The sequence below is a fragment of the Chiloscyllium plagiosum genome, unplaced genomic scaffold (assembly GCF_037043375.1).
Source record: "Chiloscyllium plagiosum isolate Xiang-an unplaced genomic scaffold, Cpla_swu_hap1 HiC_scaffold_2, whole genome shotgun sequence".
NCBI classification, from domain to species: Eukaryota; Metazoa; Chordata; class Chondrichthyes; order Orectolobiformes; family Hemiscylliidae; genus Chiloscyllium; species Chiloscyllium plagiosum.
Genome location: NW_028270140.1, coordinates 30882430 through 30905112, shown reverse-complemented (window position 1 = coordinate 30905112; position 22683 = coordinate 30882430). Strand labels below are relative to the sequence as shown.

Here is a 22683-nt window from a genome sequence, read left to right as displayed (position 1 = left end):
CAAATTCAGGGTTGAGGAGATAACAGAGGAACAAATTGGAAGGAAATCAAATGGATTTGAATCAAATCCAATACAAAAACAGAAACAACAAAAAAAAGGAAAAAATGGATGAAGAGAGGAGTAGACATAAAAGAAAAATACATAAATTTTGGGATCTTTAAAACACCGTCACTTCAATTCTTTAAACAATAAGATGCAACAGGTTAAATTGTTCTGTTTCTGGACAAGTGAGATTGATTGGCTTTCCATTAACTATTATCTCCTCATTAAGTAGGTATATAGGTTATTAAGGTCCAATCCAAACTTTTTGCAATCAGCTTAATGGGTTAACATGCAAAGCCAGCAAGTTCTTAAAAATAATAGGGAAGCCTAGGATGAGATACCATTCATGAAAAGTAATCAGGGAACGGAATAAATCAACCATCAATTTCCAAGGAATCATAACATGTGGTGGAGCTCTTCACCTACTAACAAAACTATTGGGCAGTATCTTATAGGGTTTGTGTAATGTGAGCTATGGCAAGACATATGCAGAATTGGACAACAAATGCAGAGAGGCATATCTGGACATCGAGAGCATCTCGCTTTGTCATTTGTGCTTTGGTGAAGTGAGTTTCTCTCTAGGCAGCAGTGAGTCAACAATTAAAGGGGGCTATTGCTTGTTAAATGCCAAGTTGACAGCCCAACTCATCTCATTAATAGTCAGCTTTTTATCTTACCAAATGCTCTGAACAAACTAGACGTTGAGGAAACCCAACATGGAAACTAGAGCATGTACCTGGTGAATTCAGCTCACCACTCGCTCTGAACCAGTTCAGGCACCTACATCTCAGGACACACTCAATAACACTGGCCACATGCATCCCATGTCCACGAACATTGTCATCTGAGCTGTGCGAGCCTCCGAGAACTCTCAGGGCATATATCCAATGATATACAAATCACTTCTGCACTTCAGTGCTGCACTTTGAGCTGCACCAACAACTGTCATTGTCATGCTGCAGACAGGACACTGAGCATTCAGGGACACACATCACCCAGTTCATGGATGGACTAGGCTCCATCCAGGGCTCTTTGCTTGCTCTCTTTAGGCTTAGTAACTCTGAATTACCTGGATGTTCATCCTTGCATTGCCTTGCCTTGCCTTTTTGTGCTTTTCCCCTCAGCCAGAGATACCAGGCTCCTCGTACTTCTGTTTCACCTTGCCATTTAGCACAGACAAAGAGGAAGGAAGCTTGTTACAGTTGTCAGCAGGCCTCAGTCAAGTAAAGGGAGGACAGCCTCTACTCAGGGGGTTCTGGCACAGTAAGTCAAGAGCAGCCTGGATTAACTATTCCAAGGTCTGCTCAGGCCAGGAAGAGACAAAATTCTCTCCATGTAAGGGAGGAGTGGTGGGATGTCAGGGCCCCCCATCAAACGTCTTGACTCTTTCTGCCCTATTGCGGGCTGTTTCTCTCCTAAGGTGAGAGAGGGAGCAGGTATTAAGGGATGAAAATGGGTGACACAGTATCACTGTTGGTGCAAGTAGGGAGGTGTCCCAAGTGAGTGGGTAGGCAGCACAGGAGGCATGTAAGCTTACTGTTGTCAGAGGCTGACTGTGTTGACAGAGAGTGAGGGAAGATGTTGCAGGCATTAGTGCGAAATGGTAGAGTGTGAGCCTTGATGGGAGATGGCTACAGAAACAGATTGTGGATGGTTTCAGAGAGAGGATGGCAGCTGGCAAAGTAGAGAAGGTCATTGACCTTCCACCTACAATACCAGGCATTTCTGCGGATAGCTGAGAATGTTTTAACCCAGTGGTACCCTCAGACCAGGTTAGCATGGTCTGGGTCATGGTGTCCATCACTGGGAAGACAAAGTCGCATGTTTGCACCATCCCATCCAGCAAGACCTCAGGGACCCTGTCCACAAAGCAGGGCACTGATTTCCTCCTGTCTGTCATGTCTGGGACAAATGCCAGAAATCAGGCAGGCCAACTCCAGACTGACAGTGCTGGTGGGAGTGCACAAGCACTTTGAAAGATGCGTTAGGCACAAGGGATGCAAGTCTTCCGGCAGAAATCCTCTGAGTGGCAAGTTGTTCCTGGAACGATGTATGGTAAGATGGAGTGGAAATCTGACATGAGTGGTGCCACTGGAATAGGATCAGGAATTAATGCTACAAGATTAGTAAGAAAAGACAAAAGAACTTGCTGAACTGCATGACGACAAACCATAAGATTCAGCAGACTGTTACAGTTCCAGCAAGATCCAGCGCATTAGATCCAAACTTTGCCTCAAGTGTTTCCATCTAACCACAGATGCAACACCCGTCTTCTGTCAAAGGTCAGTCATGCAAAAAGGGAGAATTGAGAGTGGGAGGCAGAAATTCGTTGTGCTGGGTTCTTGCCTCCATCTCCAGGAAGCCAGCTGAAGGTACAAATGGTTTATGCATCTGAAGAAAGCCAGTGGCACAGCCTGGTCTCCTGCCAAAAGCTCACTCCTTGGCAAGAAAATGATAGCAACCTCTGCCAAAGTAGCCTCAGCATGGCAGCATCATTGATGTGACCCTAGTGGCAATTTATCAATATAAATGAGGTCTCTGCCAATCTCAGAAAGTCATCCAGAGTACGTGGTTGGCAGATTTCAACCAACCTTCTTCCTCCTTTGAAGCAACATCTTCCTTTACAAAATTAATGACAGGAACCCCTGCCTCCAAAAAGCATATTTTTGTATGTTACCATTTTCATTTCACAATTTTTCTTCAGTGTCCTTAGTCAACCTTAAATATACAAGTTTTTGGAATTACAAAACCAACATTTGGAATAAAAAAAACAGATTTTGTTATTGATTTTAATTTGAAAAAAAACCTGTAAAAGCCACTCTTTTTATCTCTTTGAAAATGTGATGTTTTCCAGAACTCTGACAGGGTTGCTTCCTGGATATAATTATCCTTTTGTTAGTTGCTTTATAAAATTGGAGTTCCATTTGATCAATGGATAGTCAACTTGTAAGTAGAATTAAAGAAGATCTTCATGACTTATACACTAAAACAGCATTGCTTTATAAATATACTTCTTTTTATAGATATAGTCTAAGGAGGTAGTGAGGGCTGTAGATGCTGGAGAAGTCAATGTTGATAAAGTGTGGCATTGGAAAAAGCACAGCAGATCAGGCAGCATCTGAGGAGCAAGAGAGTCAATATTTTGGGCATAACCCTTCATCATGTCCACACTTTCCAGTGCCACACTTTATTGGTTATAGATATAGTCTACATCAAGTCGTGTTTACTGCCTTATCTTACAGGTGATGATAATTGTGCAATTGCCAATATTTTCCCTTTCTGACAATAATTGTTGGGTACAGGCTTGTTAGGTATTGCATAATAGGCTGGTCCCATTATGTTGGGTGTATATCAGCTTGTTAAGGACTAACCAATGAGTTTCTCAGCCTTCCTCAGGCCTCAATAGTGGCACTCCAGCCCACCACAAGCTACAGCCCAATGAGTCTTGAACTGTTTCTGTGCCCTAATGATAGTCAACTAAGACCTATTCGTCAGGGGATCCAATGGCAGAGAGGTAGGTATTTTCCTTTTGCTTCTTGCCACACAGGGGTCTTGAGGAGAGGGGCATCAGGGTGCAGATTGGAGCAAATGGTGCCCCCTTCCCCATAACCAAACTGGCAAGTCACCCTTGTTTCCCAGTCAGGGTAACTTTCTCACTTGTCAGGAAGGTGCATCGTCAAGAGGTGGCAGGTTGAGGCCCTTTGTTTTTCTGTTTCTCTCTCCACAGATTCTGCCAGACATGCTGAGTTTCTGCAGTATTTTCAGTTTTTACTTGGCAGCTTGAATTATTGGCCAGCTGAGAAAGTCCCTGATGGACGTTCTCTCACAGCGGTGTTTTGGTGAGGTGGCGAGAAGAATCTCTATAGGCCCAACTTACTTAGACTGCTCATGCTTTCTCTCACCACCTCTATGGGAGGAGGAAAATATATCCAATATAGCTAAAAGCACACCACAGCATCATCTCACTCGTATTCAATTTCATGGATAGCTATCTCTGAGGCCTGCTCTAGTTGTACAATTCCCTGAGATCTCTACACTGCTTCACAATTCTGGTCCCTTGCACATCCCCACTTCCCATCACTTCATGACTGGTCTTTGGCTGCTGAAATCTTAAACTCTGAAATTACCTCCCTAAATTCTCTAGCTCTTGGCCTCCCTCGCTTCCTTTAATTTACTCCATAAAACCTATCATCTCTTTGGCAAACCACCGATCCTAAAATGTCTACATGCAGCTCAGTTTCCAATGTTGTCTGACACACTTTTGTGAAATAGCTTGGAATGCCTCACCATGTGTGAGGCACTGTACAAATGCAGGTTTACATGCACCATTTGCTAAATTTTAGGTTGTACATCCTCCTGTGCAACATGGCTTTAAATACTAGATTACAAACTACTCCTCCCGAATGTGACAGTTATGGGAGAGTTATCAGAGCTATGGCAGATAGTTAGACAAGAACTTCCCTTTATTGAAACTCACCAGACACAAACATTTTGGAATTTTAAAATAGAAAATCCTGGAAATATACTCAGCAGATCAAGGAGACATCTGCGTGGGGTGAAATAATGTTTCAAGTCTGTGAGTTTCCATCATATTTAGGAAAATTTAATTGTCACTCTGGATAAAAACCTCCAATCGCTCAAATCTTATCAACCATTCTACCCAAGTTGCAACTGCATTAAGCATTGTGGCATTCAAGCTTGCATTTCTATTGCACCTTTCACATCCTTAGATCATCGCAATGCACATTACAGTCAATGAAGTAATTACCAAAGTGTAACTATTGTTGTAGCATAGGAAATGTAGTAACCAATTTCCCACAAAGGACAGTAGCCATGGTACCTTCAGTGAAAAAGAATGTTGTGCCATGTGAATGATAAATGAATTGACCCTGATTGTCACTATAGGAGTCTTAGGTAAGAAAACAGCAGGGACAGTGAGGAGGAGCTCTCACTCAGATGGAGCAGGATTGCAGACTGCACTGCCAGAGAAAATCTGAGCAGATCCAGTAAATGCATTTCTTTATTCTCCACCACACTGTCCCCTGTGATAACACAGCCCTTTCACTGTGAAGTAAAGAGAACAAGTGGAGGTCATTCAGTTTCTCAAGCCTGTTCTGACATTGAGTTAGATCATGACTGATCTGTATCTCAATACTTTTGACCCATCTTGGTTCCAAAATCCTTAATGTCCTTGCCCAACAAAAATATGTTAACCTCAGTTCTGAAATTCTTCAACAGCTGGTGTGAGGGGAGAGCATTCCACTACCATTGAAATCACTTTACTGCAATGTGCACCAATTATGGTTAAGATCGGTAAGGCACCTTAAACGGTTTTAAGCCATTTTGCATTCAAGGTGGCTCAATGGTTAGAACTGCTGCATCACAGTGCCAAGACCTGGGTTCGATTCCAGCCTCGGGTGACTGCATGTGTGGAATTTGCACATTCTTCCCATGTCTGTGTGGGTTTTGTCCAATTGCTCCAGTTTCCTCTCACCGTCCAAAGATGTGCAGGTTAGGTGGATTGGCAGTGCTAAATTGCCCACTGTGTCCAGGGATGTGCAGATTAGTTGGATTAACAATGGGAAATGCAGGACTGTGGGGAAAGGATGGGGTTGTGGGTCTGGATGGGATGCCCTTGGGAGGGTCAGTGTGGACTCGATGGGCCAAATGGCCACTATCTGCACTGTAGGGATTCTGTGATTAAATGTGCATTCGTGTGTTTCTTTTTACCAACAGAAAACTGAGAATTACAACTAAACAGGCAGCTAGGTCAGATTTCCTGACATTCTGCTGTTTAATACCAGCCTCCCTGAGCACTAGTCAGGAAAACGGACTTGAATAAACTTACTAATGAACTGAAAACACTAAATGTAAAGAAAGTAGCATTTTCCTGCTGCATCCGACATAAAATGAAGCAGACAATTTTGGACAGCATTTAGTCTTGCTAAAAATACCTAAGAGCTACCAAAGTAATGACGTTCTAGCTTACGAGCAGGAGAAGGTTACACAGCCCCTTGAGCCTATTCTGTATTCAATGAGATCCTGACTGAGCTGTACCTTAACTCCATCTATCTGCCTTGGTTCTATACCTCTTAAAATCCTTAATTAGCTGAACTCTATCAATCTTAGATTTAAAGTTATTCCAAGTCAACATCAATTGTTTTTATGGGAGAGATCTCCTACTTCCACTACCCTTTGTGTAAAGGAATGTTTCCTGACTTTTCTCCTGAAATGGTTCCGATTTAACATGTACATTCCCTCATCCTTGGCTTCAAAACAAAACAAAATCATTTCTAATAATTCTATCAATTCCTTGCAAAATCCTAAAAGCTTCATTCAAAGAGCTGAAATAAGCTCAGTTTATGCCAACACTCTTCATAATCCAACCCTTGAGGACACACTAATGGTCCCGTCATACCTCCTAAATGGTTACTGGAGCGTATGTTATATAAACTTCTTAAGTTGTATATTAAAGGATTGGATCAGTTGCCACTAATGATCGTTAGTACTTATTTTGGTTAATTCAAGTTGTCAAGCCAACTAAACCATACCTCATAATGGATCAAATCCCAAAATCAGTCTTGTGTAGTTTCACTGAAATACACACTCCACAGCAAGAACAAACATATTTTATCTAAAACAAATTATCACTTTTCGGTTTCATGTTATTCTTTCTTGTAGCGAATAACAGGAATAGATGGAATGATGCAAATAAAAACTATTTCAAGAACTGTTCCATTTAAATAGCTCCTTCTCCCATATTATCCAAAGGATTGTTGAATTTTCAACGGTAGTCATAAGGAAACTAAATAATTGATTCAAACCTAGGATTAATTACCTGATAACAGAACCAAATTTATTTGAAAGAACCTGCTGAATTGATTGTTCAGCAAGGTATCTGCCAACTGGTCAAATATTACACAGATGAGCTGTGAAGGTATAAGTTAGGCGACCTTGAGAGCCTCCCAAAAATAAAAGTCTGGTTTGGCAATAACAGTCAACATAAATTGGAAAGAGAGGATGGAGAGTTTGTTCTTGTCAATGATAATGGTATAAGAGCAGACATTCTGAAATGAAGGGAGGAAACTGCACCAAACAAATTGAAGATGATCCAGACATAGACTCGGGTCACTTTAATTAAACACCACACAGAATGTCAATACAGATATAACATAACTGCTGGCCTGGATTTGCAAGAGGTGGTGAACAAGAGGGAAAAACCTATTCAACCTTCCCCTCATTGATCTGTGGCAAATGCATTTGTTCCTTATATTGGTAGGAGTGCCCACCCCTTAGACAAAATCCCACCTTCACACTACACACACCCTCTTCCAAGTGTGGCACTACCATCATGCTAAATGGGGTGGATATCAAACAGATCTAGAAACTCAAAAGTGGACATCTATGGGGCATTGCAGACCATCAGCAGCAGAATTGTATTCACCCAGAATCTATAGCCTCATTTTTCTACCTAGATTCAAAAGTCGACCATAGCCGAACTGAAGAGGTGAGACTGACTGCCTATGATCTTGGCAATTTTGACCAAAAATAGCATCACATAGTCCCAGCAAAATTGGAGTCAATGGATGGTTGGAGGTCAATCATCTCAGCCCCAGATCATCACTACAAGATTTTCTCAGGGTAACATCCTAGGCTCAAGCATTTTCAGTTGCTTCAGGAATAACCTTCCACCTATCATAAGGTCAGAAGTGGGATTGTTCGCTGATGATTGCACAATGTTCAGCACCGCTTGTGACTCCTCAGATACTGAAGCATATGCATCAAGACCTGAACAATATCCAGGCTTGGAGTAATAAGTGGCAAGTAATATTCACACCCACACAAGTGCCAGCCACTGACCATTTTCGACAAAAAAGTATCTAACCGTCACCCTTCGACATTCAATGATTTCATCATCATTTCACCCCCACTGCCCATACTTGGAGGTTAGCATTGATCTGAACCTCAACTGGCCTAGCCATATAAATACAGTGGTTACAAGAGCAGGTTAAAGGCTAGGAATCTTCCAATGAGTAACCCCATCTGGTTCCCCAAAGCCTGCAGCAGTTCACCTGCACTTTCTCAAAGGCAGATAGGGATGGGCAATAAATGTTGGCCAAACCAATGCCACATCCAGCCCACGAATGAACAGTAACAAAGGTTTAAACCCTTATTTATTCTTACTTCCATTCAACCTAAACAGTGTTTCATGGAATGCTCTACAAACTCAAAAAGTTGTTATAACTCAGAGCTCCCAACAATTTTGTCCTTTTATGACCTTCCAACATGGACAGAGTTGGGCGGAGAAAGGTTCCATTTTTCATCTTAATTACTGTGCAGACACATCTAATCAGATGCTACCAACTAGTTTTAAAAGCAGGATCCAAGCTCTTCTAATTAATATCATAATTGTTGTACTGCTGTTACTGCACTTAAATTCCCAAATCCCTCAAACTGTAAATTTCTGAGAGATAATTAAATAGCTCAATAGAGACAACATCTGAGCATGTACTTTGCTGTTTAAGGTTTCCATATTTAACTAACAACGCAATTTTCTATTTATAACTGACAAGACATTCGAACAAACCAATAATTAATTCACTCAATGTAAATTTTATTGAAGATATTTTTGGTTGTATTTGAAAAATAAATTTAAACACTAAATCGGTTGTACAGAAACAACATTTAAATTAACTTGACGTTGGTTGCATAGTACTGTATTTAGATTTACTTAATTGCACAAATTACATAAATATCAATGTAAATATGGACTTTTTAAACTGTGGCTCAATGGAACAGGTCCTACTGCAGAGATTTAAAGATAAATATCTAGCCGCCCAGTATGGTATGGGGTGGGGTCAGTTCAGTGTTGGCGATGCTGTCCTTCAGATACAATGCGAAACTGATTCCCTATTTATCTTCTTAGGTGGCTCTAAAAGATCTATTTAAGAAGTGCATGGGAGTCTTCCTCCATGGCCATGGTTTATTCACAGAATCATAGAGATGTATAGCACGGAAACAGGACAGCACGGAAATAGACCCTTCGGTCCAACCTGTCCATGCCGACCAGATACCCAACCCAATATAGTCCCACTTGCCAGTACTGCCCCATGTCCCTCCAAACCCTTCCTATTCATATACCCATCCAGATGCCTTTTAAATATTGCAATTGTACCAGCCTCCACCACTGCCTCTGGCAGCTCATTCCATACACGCACCACCCTCTGCAAGAAAAAGTCACCCCTTAGGTCTCTTTTATATCTTTCCTCTCTCACCCTAAACCTATGCCCTCTAGTTCTGGACTCCACCACCCCAGGGAAAAGACCTTGTCTATTTACCCTATCCAAGACCTTCATAATTTTGTAAACCTCTGTAAGGTCACCTCTCAGCCTCCAATGCTCCAGGGAAAACAGCCCCAGCCTGTTCAACCTTTCCCTGTAGCTCAATCCTCCAACACTGGCAACATCCTTGTAAATCTTTTCTGAACCCTTTCAAGTGTCACATTTTTCTTATAGGAAGACCAGAATTGCATGCAATATTCCAAAAGTGGCCTAACCAATGTCCTGTACAGCCGCAACATGACCTCCCAACTCCTGTACTCAGTACTCTGACCAGTAAAGGAAAGCATACCAAACACCTTCTTCACTATCCTATCTACCTGCAACACTACTTTCAAGGAACTATGAACCTGCACTCCAAGGTCTCTTTGTTCAGCAACACTCCCTAGGAACTTACCATTAAGTGTATAAGTCCTGCTAAGATTTGCTTTCCCAAAATGCAACACCTCGCATTAATCTAAATTAAACTCCATCTGCCACTTCTTAGCCCATTGGCCTATCTGATCAAGATCACGTTGCAATCTGAGGTAACCTTCTTCACTGTCCACTACACCTCCAATTATGGTGTCATCTGCAAACTTACTAACTATACCTCTTATACTCACATCCAAATCATTTATATAAATGACAAAAGGTAGAGGACCCATCACTGATCTTTGTGGTCACAGGCCTCCAGTCTGAAAAACAACCCTTCACCACCACCCTCTGTCTTCTGCCTTCAAGCCAGTTCTGTATCCAAATGGCTAGATCTCCCTGTATTCCACAAGATCTAACCTTGCTAACCTTGGGAACCTTGTCAAATGCCTTACTGAAGTCCATATAGAACACATCCACTGCTCTGCTCTGATCAATCCTCTTTGTTCCTTCTTCAAAAAACTCAAACAAGTTTGTGAGACATAATTTCCCACGCACAAAGCCATGTTGACTATCCCTAATCAGTCCTTGCCTTCCCAAATACGTGCAAATCCTGTCCCTCAGGATTCCCTCCAACAACTTCCCACCACTGCATCAGACTCACCAGTCTATAGTTCCCTGGCGTGCCCTTACCACCTTTCTTAAATAGTGGTACCACTTTAGCCAACCTCCAGTCTTCCGGCACCTCACCTGTGACTATCGATGATACAAATATCTCAGCAAGAGGCCCAGCAATCACTTCCCAATCTTCCCATAGAGTTCTAGGGTACATCTGATCAGATCCTGGGGATTTATCCACCTTTTTGCATTTCAAGACATCCAGCACTTCCTCCTCTGTAATATGGCCATTTTTCTAGATGTTACCATCTATTTCTCTACATTCTATGTCTTCCATGGCCTTCTGCATAGTAAACACTGTTACAAAATACTCGTTTAGTGTCTGCCCCAGCTCCTGCGGCTCCACATAAAGGCTGCCTTGCTGATCTTTGAGGGACCCTATTGTCTCCCTAGTTACCCTTTTGTCCTTAATGTATTTGTAAAAACCCTTTGGATTCTCCTTAACCCTACTTGCCAAAGCTATCTCATGTCCCCTTTTTTTCCTGATTTCCTCTGATTCTTTATCACCTGATGAAGGAGCGTCACTCCGAAAGCTAGTGTGCTTCCAATTAAACCTGTTGGACTATAACCTGGTGTTGTGTGATTTTTAACTTTGTACACCCCAGTCCAACACCGGCATCTCCAAATCTTGGTCAATAAACACAGTGTTTCTGCTGCACATGCTGCAGATGTTAGATCAACATTTTGCTTTATTGTACAGCAAGATTATCCCCATCCCCACCCACTCCCTGCATCCTCTGACAGGTCCCTACTGACAACAATCACAAGCATAATTTCTACGCGTCTGCAATAAATAGTACATCAACACAGCTGTACCGATAACCAATAGGTGAAGGTTTTAACACAGAATGCTGTTCTTGAGCATCAATTGGTCTTGCAGCAGACATTCAAAACGAGATGCTAATGCAGTCTGTGGTGCAGGTTCATACTTCCTAAGCTTCCTGCAAATGGGTGAAAGAGGTACCGTGAGGATACTATGGCATGGGCAAATATCAGGTGCCGACATCCAAGGATAAGAGGTGTGTGTGACTGGTATCCTGCCTTAAAATGCTGTTTGGTGGTGAGCAATGTAGAAGCACTTTGCACCCAGCAGTGAGCTGATATAACCAGATAAAAATCTGACCTCCATAATGAGAATTCTCAGCCTCTAGTTTGCTCATAGCAGGTGGTAGGATAGAAAGCAGCATATTAATGAGGTGATATGCACAGTTAACAAGGTCATTGACAAGCAATAATCCCTCTTCATTGACAACTTTACACTGTCCCTTGAAATTCATGCCTTGATGTCAAGAAAGTAGTTAAAAGAGGCAGTGATCTGCTCCCAAAGCTGAAATAGGCTTCACTGGATTTCTTGTGTTGTTCTGACACATTTTTTTCTTTAGTTCATGCTGTTCAGATCGCTGCAAGATTCCACTCCAAAGAATCAACAAAACACAGATGTTGAAAACCAGTCTACTTAAAAAAAACCTCAGATAATGATACTGCGACATCTACATGATGCCACAATAAAGTTGAGTTGTAATTTTATTTTCCACAGACCAACAGGAGAAATAAACCGCTCATCCAGATATCATTGCCAATAGCACAGCATCCAAGAAACTTATTCTGAGTAAAACTGCTATGTTGATAAGTCATCAGAATAATGGAAAATTTAGAGAAGGAATTTGTCACAAGAAGATAATCTCCGCCATGGACTGTTTAAAGGTCTGTTGGCACTTTGATCCAAACAGTAGAGCATCCGTTTGAATGTAGAGGCTCCCTCTCCTTGTTACAGCATGTGGCATGTCATACCCAGTGGTGGACACGTTGTTTCAACTGTTATACTTGTTGGGCAACAAGTATGTGTGAAAATTCAAGGTGCTGAATATCAGAGCAAATGACTTGTGCTCAATATTGAGATAGCTGGCTTGCACAGATGACAGGGTTTTCCGAGCAAAAGCTACAAGTTTGTCTTTCAGAAGACCTACACTGATACGTTTTTTTTGATGCATCCATTTCAGAAATGGCATCTTTCCTGGGGTCATAATATTTCAATAGACAATATTTTGCAAACAGACCCTGCTTGACGGAATGAAAGACACGAAGGATACTGTCTTGCCACGCAGACAGCATGTCCTTCTCCAACAAAGCTCTGTGCAAAGATACTTTGCTCCCCATGTTGGGAACATAGTGCGATAGGAAAATAAACATCTAATTTTATTCTTTAGGATAGGCATTTGTTTATTAACCTCATTTGGGACAGACACCGTAGATGGAATAAACATACCCAAAGCAGTTTATTTGGCTGAACTTGACCTGGTAATTAGAGTCATAGAGATGTACAGCATGGAAACAGACCCTTCGGTCCAACCTGTCCATGCCGACCACATATCCCAACCCAATCTAGTCCCACCTGCCAGCACCCGGCCCATATCCCTCCAAACCCTTCCTATTCATATACCCATCCAAATGTCTCTTAAATGTTGCAATTGTACCAGCCTCCACCACATCCTCTGGCAGCTCATTCCATACATGTACCACCCTCTGCGTGAAAAAGTTGCCCCTTAGGTCTCTTTTATATCTTTCCCCTCTCACCCTAAACCTATGCCCTCTAGTTCTGGACTCCCCGTCCCCAGGGAAAAAACTTGTCTATTTACCCTATCCATGCCCCTCATAATTTTGTAAGCCTCTGTAAGGTCACCCCTCAGCCTCCGACACTCCAGGGAAAACAGCCACAGCCTGTTCAGCCTCTCCCTATAGCTCAAATCCTCCAGCCCTGGCAACATCCTTCTAAATCTTTTCTGAACCCTTTCAAGTTTCACTACATCTTTCTGAAAGGAAGGAGACCAGAACTGCATGCAATATTCCAACAGTGGCCTAACCAATGTCCTGTACAGCCGCAACATGACCTGCCAACTCCTGTACTCAATACTCTGACCAATAATACTTCATACTTCATTACTGACCAATCCTTATTGTGGTGGTGCTATCATCCACACTTGAACATTGTGGTAATATTCTGCCTTTGTCTTATCCATGACCATGATCTGGTCAACTATACAAATATAACCAGATGCACTCTCAATAATTTAAATACTTCCTGGCTAACTGAAAATACAAATGGTAACCATCAGACACAGTACCATCCAAATGGCATCTTAAGTTAGAGTGGCATGGTGGCTCAGTGGTTAGCACTGCTGCCTCACAGCACTAGGGACCCGGGTTTGACTGCCGCCTTGGGTGACTGTCTGTGTGGAGTTTCCTCCCACAATCCAAAAATGTGTTGGTCAGATGAATTGGCCATGCTAAATTGCCAATAGTGTTAGGTGCATTAGTCAGGGTAAATGTAGGGGAATGGGTCTGGGTGGGTTGCTCTTCAGAGGGTTGGTGTGGATTTGTTGGGCTGAAGGGCCTGTTTCCATAATTTAGGGTATCTAATCTAAGTATTGTAAACTTTTGGGAGCCCAATTGTTTGCTGTAGCTGCATGCTAATTTTCTGTTTTTCTATTCTTACATCCATAGTGAATAATTTCATCTAATTGTCCACTCACTTAATCTATCAAAATACTTATTGCAGCCATGTCCTCCTCAAAGCTTGCATTCCCACCTAACTTTCTATAATCAGCAAACTTTGATAACTTAAGATATAAAACTCGCAGTCTCTTTGTCTAATCAGCATAAATTGTAACTAGCTGAAGTCCCAGCACCGATCCTTGCAGCACCCTAATAAGTTGGAAATGCCTCAGTTCTCCCTACACTCTGCTTTCATCCGTGAATCGATCTTCTATCCATGCTAATATGTCACCCAACACCATATGCCCTTATCTTCTCAAGAGGAAATAAGGAATGGTCAATGCATGGAGTCTTGTTAAATATGTCCATATATCTGCATGGAATACAAAACAAGGAAACAAGAATGCATCCCCAAGGAACTCCATAGGAAATGGTGTGGGAGGAGGAAGACAAACCATGATGAGAAAATCTCTGCTGAAGCTCAGCTAGGCGGCAGTTGAACAAAGTGCAAGTATTCCCATTGAGCAGAGCAACAGAGGGCCCTTTGAAAGTGCTCAGCTATAAGATAGATAAAAATTGTAGATATGTAGATTATTTAAAAGCTAATTTCCTGACATCATGAAAGAGATAAATATTGCCTGTTTCCCAAGAATTAATCTTATTTTTACATAATAAAAGTTATCATGTCTTTCCGAGTAGAAACTAATATTTCTCCTGAGACTTCCTTCAGACAGGATGGTTTCATTACTCACCAGGGCTTCAACTGACGTCAACTATTTGGATCAGTTTTAAATATTCAAAGATAAGCTATTCTTCCACAATGAAGAACTCCAACAAATGTTGCAACATGAACTAAGTCCCAGTTGGGAAGTAACGTGACATCAAATGTGGAAAAGTATAGAGCAATTCAGCTCCTCAAGCCTTTCTTCCCATAAATTAGATTATCGTTGATCTGTACTTTAACTCTACCTAACCAGCTTGTTTAACATTGCTTAATCCCCTTACCCAACAAAAAAAACTAAGTTTTGAAAGTATCAATTGACTTCCAGTTTCAACAGCTTACCTGGGGGAAAGAGATTCCAGATTACTACAGTTTCTTTTGAGTGAAGAAATGTTTTCTAACATCATTTCTGAATGACCTGATACTAAGTTAAATTTGATTCCTCTTATTTTGGACTCAGCCACCCATCATGGAAGTGAGTTCCACATTCTCAAAACTCTTTGGAATTCTCTTGAAGTCCCTGTTAGGCTTATTAGCCCTTATCAATTACTTATAGTATATGTGAGCAAGGAAGAAGAATGGGTCAGTTTTGAAACTGCTCTGCCATTCAATAAGATCATAGCTGATCTGATTTTAACCTCAACTCTATACTTGTGCCTATCTCCAATAATGTTTCATCTCCTTGGTAATCAAGAATCTGCCAACCTATGTCTTAAAAATATTTTTAAATTCTGTATCCTCTGCCTTTTGAGGAAGGAAATTCCTCACTCACAAACATCTAAAAGAAAAAAGTGTTTCCTCTTCTTTGTATTAAATGGTTGCTGCCTTATATTTAAGCTATGACATTTAGTTCTAGATTCTCCCACAAAAAGGATGCATGCTTTCAATAGCCACCCAGTCAAATCCACTCAGGATTCTATATATTTCAATCATGTCACCTCTGACTCTTCTAAACTCCAGAGAATACAAGCTTAGCCTGTCCAGCTTGTTCTCATAAGGCAATCTGCTCATTCCAGTTATTGTAAACCTTCTTTGACCTGCTTCCATTGCATTAACATTCTTCCACAAGTACCGTGTATATTTGACATTTCTATTAGTTAATTATTTAGTATTAAACAGGAACAATCAGAATCTCCACGGCCCTACATTTTCTTGTCTTGGTACTTTTCACAGCAAACATCTGCTGGCAAGTGTATTCATGGATATGAACCAAGGTAGATGTGAAGAGTTAGGATACAGATCAGCTACCTCACCGAGTGGGGAACAGACCTTGAGGGATTGAATGGCCTCTTCTTACTTCTAAGATCCTATGATGGTTTATGGCTTGATCAGTAATTGGGACAAATTTGATTTAATTGCTCCCTATGTAGACCTATTTGTATTTGAATACAAGATTCTGGGTCAGAATACACAGGATAGCTTATGTTAAACGCATGAACACATAAATAGTAATGATTTCCTGAAAAATACATTTACTTGGAAATATTTTCTAAGTTCCTCATTGACCATCAAATGATATGAATAACTAAACAGCTACTGACAGTAGCCAACAGATAATAAGTAACAGATTAAGAATTTTAGAGATTTGTACCAGATGGGGCATTTCAGTCAATGATTATATAACAATTATTAATGTGGACATCATTTGTTTTGGTGGGATAAACCACAGACAAAAGGGAAAGTAGCACTGTGATAAGATAATTGGAAAAAGAAGAGGCTGTTCTTTGTTAGTCATCACATTCTCATTAATAATTATGCCAAAATTGTTAACCTCCATTATTTAACCTTTTCATCACCCTCAACAGATGTAAACCATAACTGAGTACATAAAGAAACAATTAGGTTAATCTGTTACTTGTATTCATTTTGTTGAATGATTCAGAAACAATTCATATGAAAAAAATCTATGTTAACAATCTTGTAATCTATATACCATGTTAATAACTCAAAGAAAATTGTAAATAGTTCACTCTGGTAAACATGCACCAGATTTGAAAATTATCTTCACGTAGAGAATTGTGCTGGACCAACACATAAAACAACCTCCAGTTCCTCATGTTCAACACAACAAATCAAATGCCATCATTAAAATTCTAATGAAACTATTACTTGCATAATATTTCAACATATTATTACATGCTTACCCTTTCATTGGGTATGGGTATCTCTGACAAAGGCAAGCATTATTGCCCATCCCTAATTACCCTTGAACTGAATGGATCTGGATTCATGTGTTGACCAAACAACAGAGATCCCCTGTGGACATTCCCCTCAGCAATAAGTATACCGTTTTGGATACTGCTGGGGGGGATGACCTACCAGAGAAAAGCCATAGTAGTCAGTTCTCTGGCACTGAGCCTGACACTGTGGCAAAGTAGGGAAGGGGGCAGAATAGAAAAGTACTCGTGGTAGGAGACTCAATAGTTAGGGGAATCGACAGGAGATTTTGTGGTCAGGATCGGGATTTCCGGAAGTTATGTTGCCTCCCTGGTGCCAGGGTCCGGGACGTCTCCGATCGGGTGTATAAGGTTCTAAAAGGGGAGGACGAACAGCCAGAAATCATGTTACATATTGGCACTAATGATATAGCCAGAAAAAGGATTGAGGATATAAAAAGTGATTTCAGGGAGTTAGGATGGAAGCTGCAAAGCAAGACGAACAGAGTAGTGTTCTCTAGTTTACTACCGGTGCCACGAGATAGCGAGGCGAGGAACAGGGAGCGAGCGCAGCTTAACACGTGGCTGCTCAGCTGGTGTGGGAGGGAGGGCATCAGATATGTAGATAATTGGGATGCCTTCTGGGGAAGGTAGGACCTGTACAAGAAAAACCGGTTGCATCTGAACTGGAAGGGGACCAATGTCCTGGGTGGAAGGTTTGCTTGAGTAGTTCGAGAGGGTTTAAACTAGTATGGCGGGAGGGTGGGAACCTGAGCTGTATACCGGAGGAGAAAGTGAGGGCTGCAGATGCTGGAGATCAGAGCTGAAAATGTGTTGCTGGAAAAGCGCAGCAGGTCAGGCAGCATCCAAGGAACAGGAGAATCGACGTTTCTGGCATAAGCCCTTTCCTGAAGAAGGGCTTATGCCCGAAACGTCGATTCTCCTGTTCCTTGGATGCTGCCTGACCTGCTGCGCTTTTCCAGCAACACATTTTCAGCTCTGTATACCGGAGGTGAGAGTTGATGCAGTTGAGGCAATAGCAAGAGGTAGACCAGCTAGTGGGAAGGATTTTCCTGGGAAGGAACCAAGGGATCAGCTAAAGTGTATTTGCTTTAACGCAAGGAGTATCAGGAATAAAAGTGATGAACTTAGAGCATGGATCAGTACCTGGTGCTATGATGTTGTGGCCATAACAGAGACATGGGTTTCTCAAGGGCAGGAATGGTTGCTGGATGTTCCAGGGTTTAGAGCATTTAAAAAGAATAGGGAGGGGGGAAAAAGAGAAGGGGGTGTAGGACTACTAATCAGCGAGGGTTTCACAGCTACAGAAACTTCCATTGTTGAGGAAGATCTGCCTACCGAGTCAGTATGGGTGGAAATTAGGAACAGCAAGGGAGCAGTCACCTCGTTAGGGGTTTACCACAGGCCCCCCAATAGCAGCAGGGAGATTGAAGAAAGCATAGGTTGGCAGATTTTGGAAAAGTGTGGACGTAGTAGGGTTGTTGTAATGGGTGACTTTAACTTTCCCAATATTGATTGGAACCTCCTTCAAGCAGAAGATTTGAATGGAGCTGTTTTTGTAAGGTGTGTTCAGGAGGGTTTCTTAACTCAGTACGTTGACAGGCCGACGTGGGAAGAGAGGCCATTCTAGACTTGGTGCTCGGAAACGAGCCGGAGCAGGTATCAGATCTTGTGGTGGGAGAGCATTTTGGTGATAGTGACCACAACTGCCTCTCATTCTACATAGCTATGGAGAAGGAGAGGATTAGGCAAAATGGGAGGATATTTAATTGGGGAAGAGGAAACTATGATGCGATTAGACATGAGTTAGGAAGCATGGACTGGGAGCAATTGTTCCATGGTAAAGGCACTATAGACATGTGGAGACTGTTTAAGGAACAGTTGTTGCGAATGATGAATAAATATGTCCCTCTGTGACAGGCAAGAAGGGGTAAGATAAAGGAACCTTGGATGACGAGAGCAGTGGAGCGTCTCATCAAAAGGAAGAAGATAGCTTACATAACGCGGAGGAAGCTAGGGTCAACCTCAGCTCTAGAGGATTACAGGCAGGCGAGGAAGGAGCTCAAGAATGATCTGAGGAGAGCCAGGAGGGGGCACGAGAAAGGCTTGGCAGAACGGGTTAGGGAGAACACAAAGGCATTTTACACTTATGTGAGGAATAAGAGAATGGTCAAAGAAAGAGTAGGGCCGATCAAGGATAGCATAGGAAACTTGTGTGTGGAGTCTGAGGAGGTAGGGGAAGCCCTAAATGAGTTTTTTGCTTCTGTCTTTATGAAAGAAACGAACTTTGTTGTGAATGAAACCTTTGAAGAGCAGGTGTGCATGCTGGAATGGACAGAGATAGAGGAAGCTGATGTGCTGAAAATTTTTTTAACATTAAGATTGACAAGTCGCCAGGCCCGGACCAGATTTGTCCTCGGCTGCTTTGGGAAACGAGAAATGCGATTGCTTCACCCCTTGCGAAGATCTTTGCATCCTCGCTCTCCACTGGAGCCGTACCGGAGGACTGGAGAGAGACAAATGTAATTCCTCTCTTCAAGAAAGGAAATAGGGAAATCCCCGGCAATTACAGACCAGTAAGTCTCACGTCTGTCGTCTGCAAGGTGTTAGAAAGAATTCTGAGGGATAAGATTTATGTCCATCTGGAAGAGCATGGCTTGATTAAATGCAGTCAACACGGCTTTGTGAGGGACAGATCATGCCTCACAAACCTTATCGAGTTCTTTGAGGATGTGACTAGAAATGTTGATGAGGGTCGAGCTGTGGATGTGGTGTATATGGACTTCAGCAAGGTATTTGATAAGGTTCCCCATGGTAGGCTCATTCAGAAGGTCAGGAGGAATGGAAAACAGGGGAACCTAGCTGTCTGGATACAGAATTGACTGGCCAACAGAAGACAGCGAGTGGTAGTAGAAAGAAAATATTCTGCCTGGAAGTCAGTGGTGAGTCATGTTCCACAGGGCTCTGTCCTTGGGCCTCTACTGTTTGTAATTTTTATTAATGACTTGGATGAGGGGATTGAAGGATGGGTCAGCAAGTTAGCAGACGACACAAAGGTTGGAGGTGTTGTTGACAGTATAGAGGGCTGTTGTAGGCTGCAGCGGGACATTGACAGGATGCAGAGATGGGCTGAGAGGTGGCAGATGGAGTTCAACCTGGATAAATGTGAGGTGATGCATTTTGGAAAGTCGAATTTGAAAGCTGAGTACAGGATTAAGGATAGGATTCTTGGCAGTGTGGAGGAACAGAGGGATCTTGGTGTGCAGGTACATAGATCCCTTAAAATGGCCACCCAAGTGGACAGGGTTGTTAAGAAAGCATATGGTGTTTTGGCTTTCACTAACAGGGGGATTGAGTTTAAGAGTCGTGAGATCTTGTTGCAGCTCTATAAAACTTTGGTTAGACCTCACTTGGAATACTGCGTCCAGTTATACAGAAGATGTGGATGCTTTGGAGAGGGTTCAGAGGAGGTTTACCAGGATGCTGCCTGGACTGGAGGGCTTATTTTGAGCTCGGACTTTTTTCATTGGAGAAAAGGAGGAGGAGAGGGGACCAAATTGAGATATACAAGATAATGAGAGGCATAGATAGATTCGATAGCCAGAGACTATTTCCCAGGGCAGAAATGGCTAACACGAGGGGTCATAATTTTAAGCTGGTTGGAGGAAAGTATAGAGGGGATATCAGAGGCGGGTTCTTTACACAGAGAGTTGTGAGAGCATGGAATGCGCTGCCAGCAGCAGTTGTGGAAGCAATGTCATTGGGGACATTTAAGAGACTGCTGGACATGCATATGGTCATATACATTTGAGGGTGCATACATGAGGATCAATGGTCGGCACAACATCGTGGGCTGAAGGGCCTGTTCTGTGCTGTACTGTTCTATATTCTATGTTCTAACATGACTATAACTGATTTCCTTCCCTAAATCGTGGAATATGAACCCATGCCCCAAGAACATTTATCTGGGCCTCTACAAATTACTTGCCAAGTGACAGTACCACCGTGGCACCATGTCCCCTCCATGTTACATTGTATTTTAAAGCACAGGAACAGGCCATCCATCATATTTAGTCCATCCACTGTTATGACCCTCATATGTCTCCCAACTCACCCTTCTTCGTTTCAACCTGTCAGAGTAGCCTTCTATCTGCTTAGCTTCATTTGCTTATCGAAATTCTCCTTTAAATACACCAAAGCTATTCATCTTAATTATACCTTGTGATAGTGAGTTCCATAGGCTTACGCCTCTGTAGTAAAGAAGCTTCTCCTAAATTTCTCACTAGGATTATAAGTGATCAGTATGGCTCCTCTATTTGAGCATCACCTTCCCCCCAACAACTATATGCTGCACACATCTCCACATCTAACACATCTCCACATCTATTTAACCCTTTCATCATTTTAAAGACTTTTCTAGAGTAAACCATTTGTGGAGTAAACAGTAACTAACAATCTTTTGAGCGTTTCCTGAAAGTTATAACCTCTCAGCGCTGGTAACCTTCTTCTGTCATTGAATAATTGGAAGATAACATAGAAAGAAGCCATCAATCCTGTTTCCACTATTTTAATTGTTTTAAAAATATCTTAGATCCTCTCAAAACTTTGGAAATGTGGTTCATGTTGTTTATGGGTTCCTTCAAGCCTAAAGTGGTTTAGTGTGAATTAGGATATCTATCTTTTTGGTCTAAATAGAAGAGTCTTATGAAGTAGACAATATTAACTTTAGTACTTTGTTGCAACCAGAGACTGTTTTTAAATTCACCCATGGGATGAGAGTGTCACTGGCTAGGCATTTATTGTCTATTGAACAGTTAAGAGTCAAACACATTGCTGTGGATATGGAGTTAAATGTAGGCTAGACCAGGTAAGAATTTTTCTTTCCATAAAGGTCATCAGTGAACCAGATAGGTTTTTCCTGAAAATCAACAATTCCAGGCTTTTTTAAAAAATTGTATTCAAATCTACCATCTGTTAAGGTAGGATTTGAACCTGAGTCCCCAGAACATGACCTGGATCTCTGGATTAACAGTCCAGCAGTAACACCACAAAGCCATCACACACCCCCATGGATGAATGAGTATACACAACTACAGGGACTGGTCAGGCAGCATCCGAGGAGCAGGAGAATCAATGTTTTGTCCAAAACATCAATTTTCCTGCTCCTCGGATGCTGCCTGACATGCTGCGCTTTTCCAGCACCACTCTAATCTTGGCTCTAATCTCCAACATCTGCAGTACCTACTTCCAGCTACTACAGAGACTGCCAGGAGTTCACTAACAAGGTCTATCTCCCACAAATTCTGTATTTGACCAAATCCCCAAGACATTCCTATAGTCAGCAGTGCTTATTACATGCTATCAAATATTAACCCTCTCAGATCAATATACAACAGTTTGTTTTCCCTAATATAGTTTAAAACAATAAATATAGAATGTCTGAGCATAAAAACACTTCAGACCCATTCTGTTGTAAAATCCTTCAAACTCTATCCATTGAGATGAAAAAGACAGAGACACAGATATTTCTCCCACTAAAAGGATTGTGTTCGTTAAAGCAGAGGTTGTGAAAGCTTTCAGCAAAATGGCCACTTATAAGTCTCTAAGTATTAATAGGCACAAGCAACAGCTAATTTGTACACAGAAAGGTACCACAGACAGCGAGTAAATGACCAGTCAATTCATTGTTTAACGATGTTGGATGAGAGACGTATGTTGTCCAGGTTGTTGCTTAGGTTCACTAATATAAGGAATCAGAAATAAAACACTTTAATTCAAGGAAAAGAATCAACTGATATGGGAATGACAGAATAATCTTTATTCATTCATAGAAGGTATTCATAGAATCCCTACAACGTGGAAGCAGGCCATTCGGCCCAAC

The 22683-nt window shown here is 41.8% G+C and overlaps 1 protein-coding gene across 1 annotated transcript in view; it reads right to left on the bottom strand.

The window, feature by feature from the left end:
• The window catches only part of megf10 (multiple EGF-like-domains 10), a 190112-nt gene that overhangs the window by 153388 nt on the left and 14041 nt on the right, over nucleotides 1–22683 (bottom strand). The window lies entirely within an intron of this gene.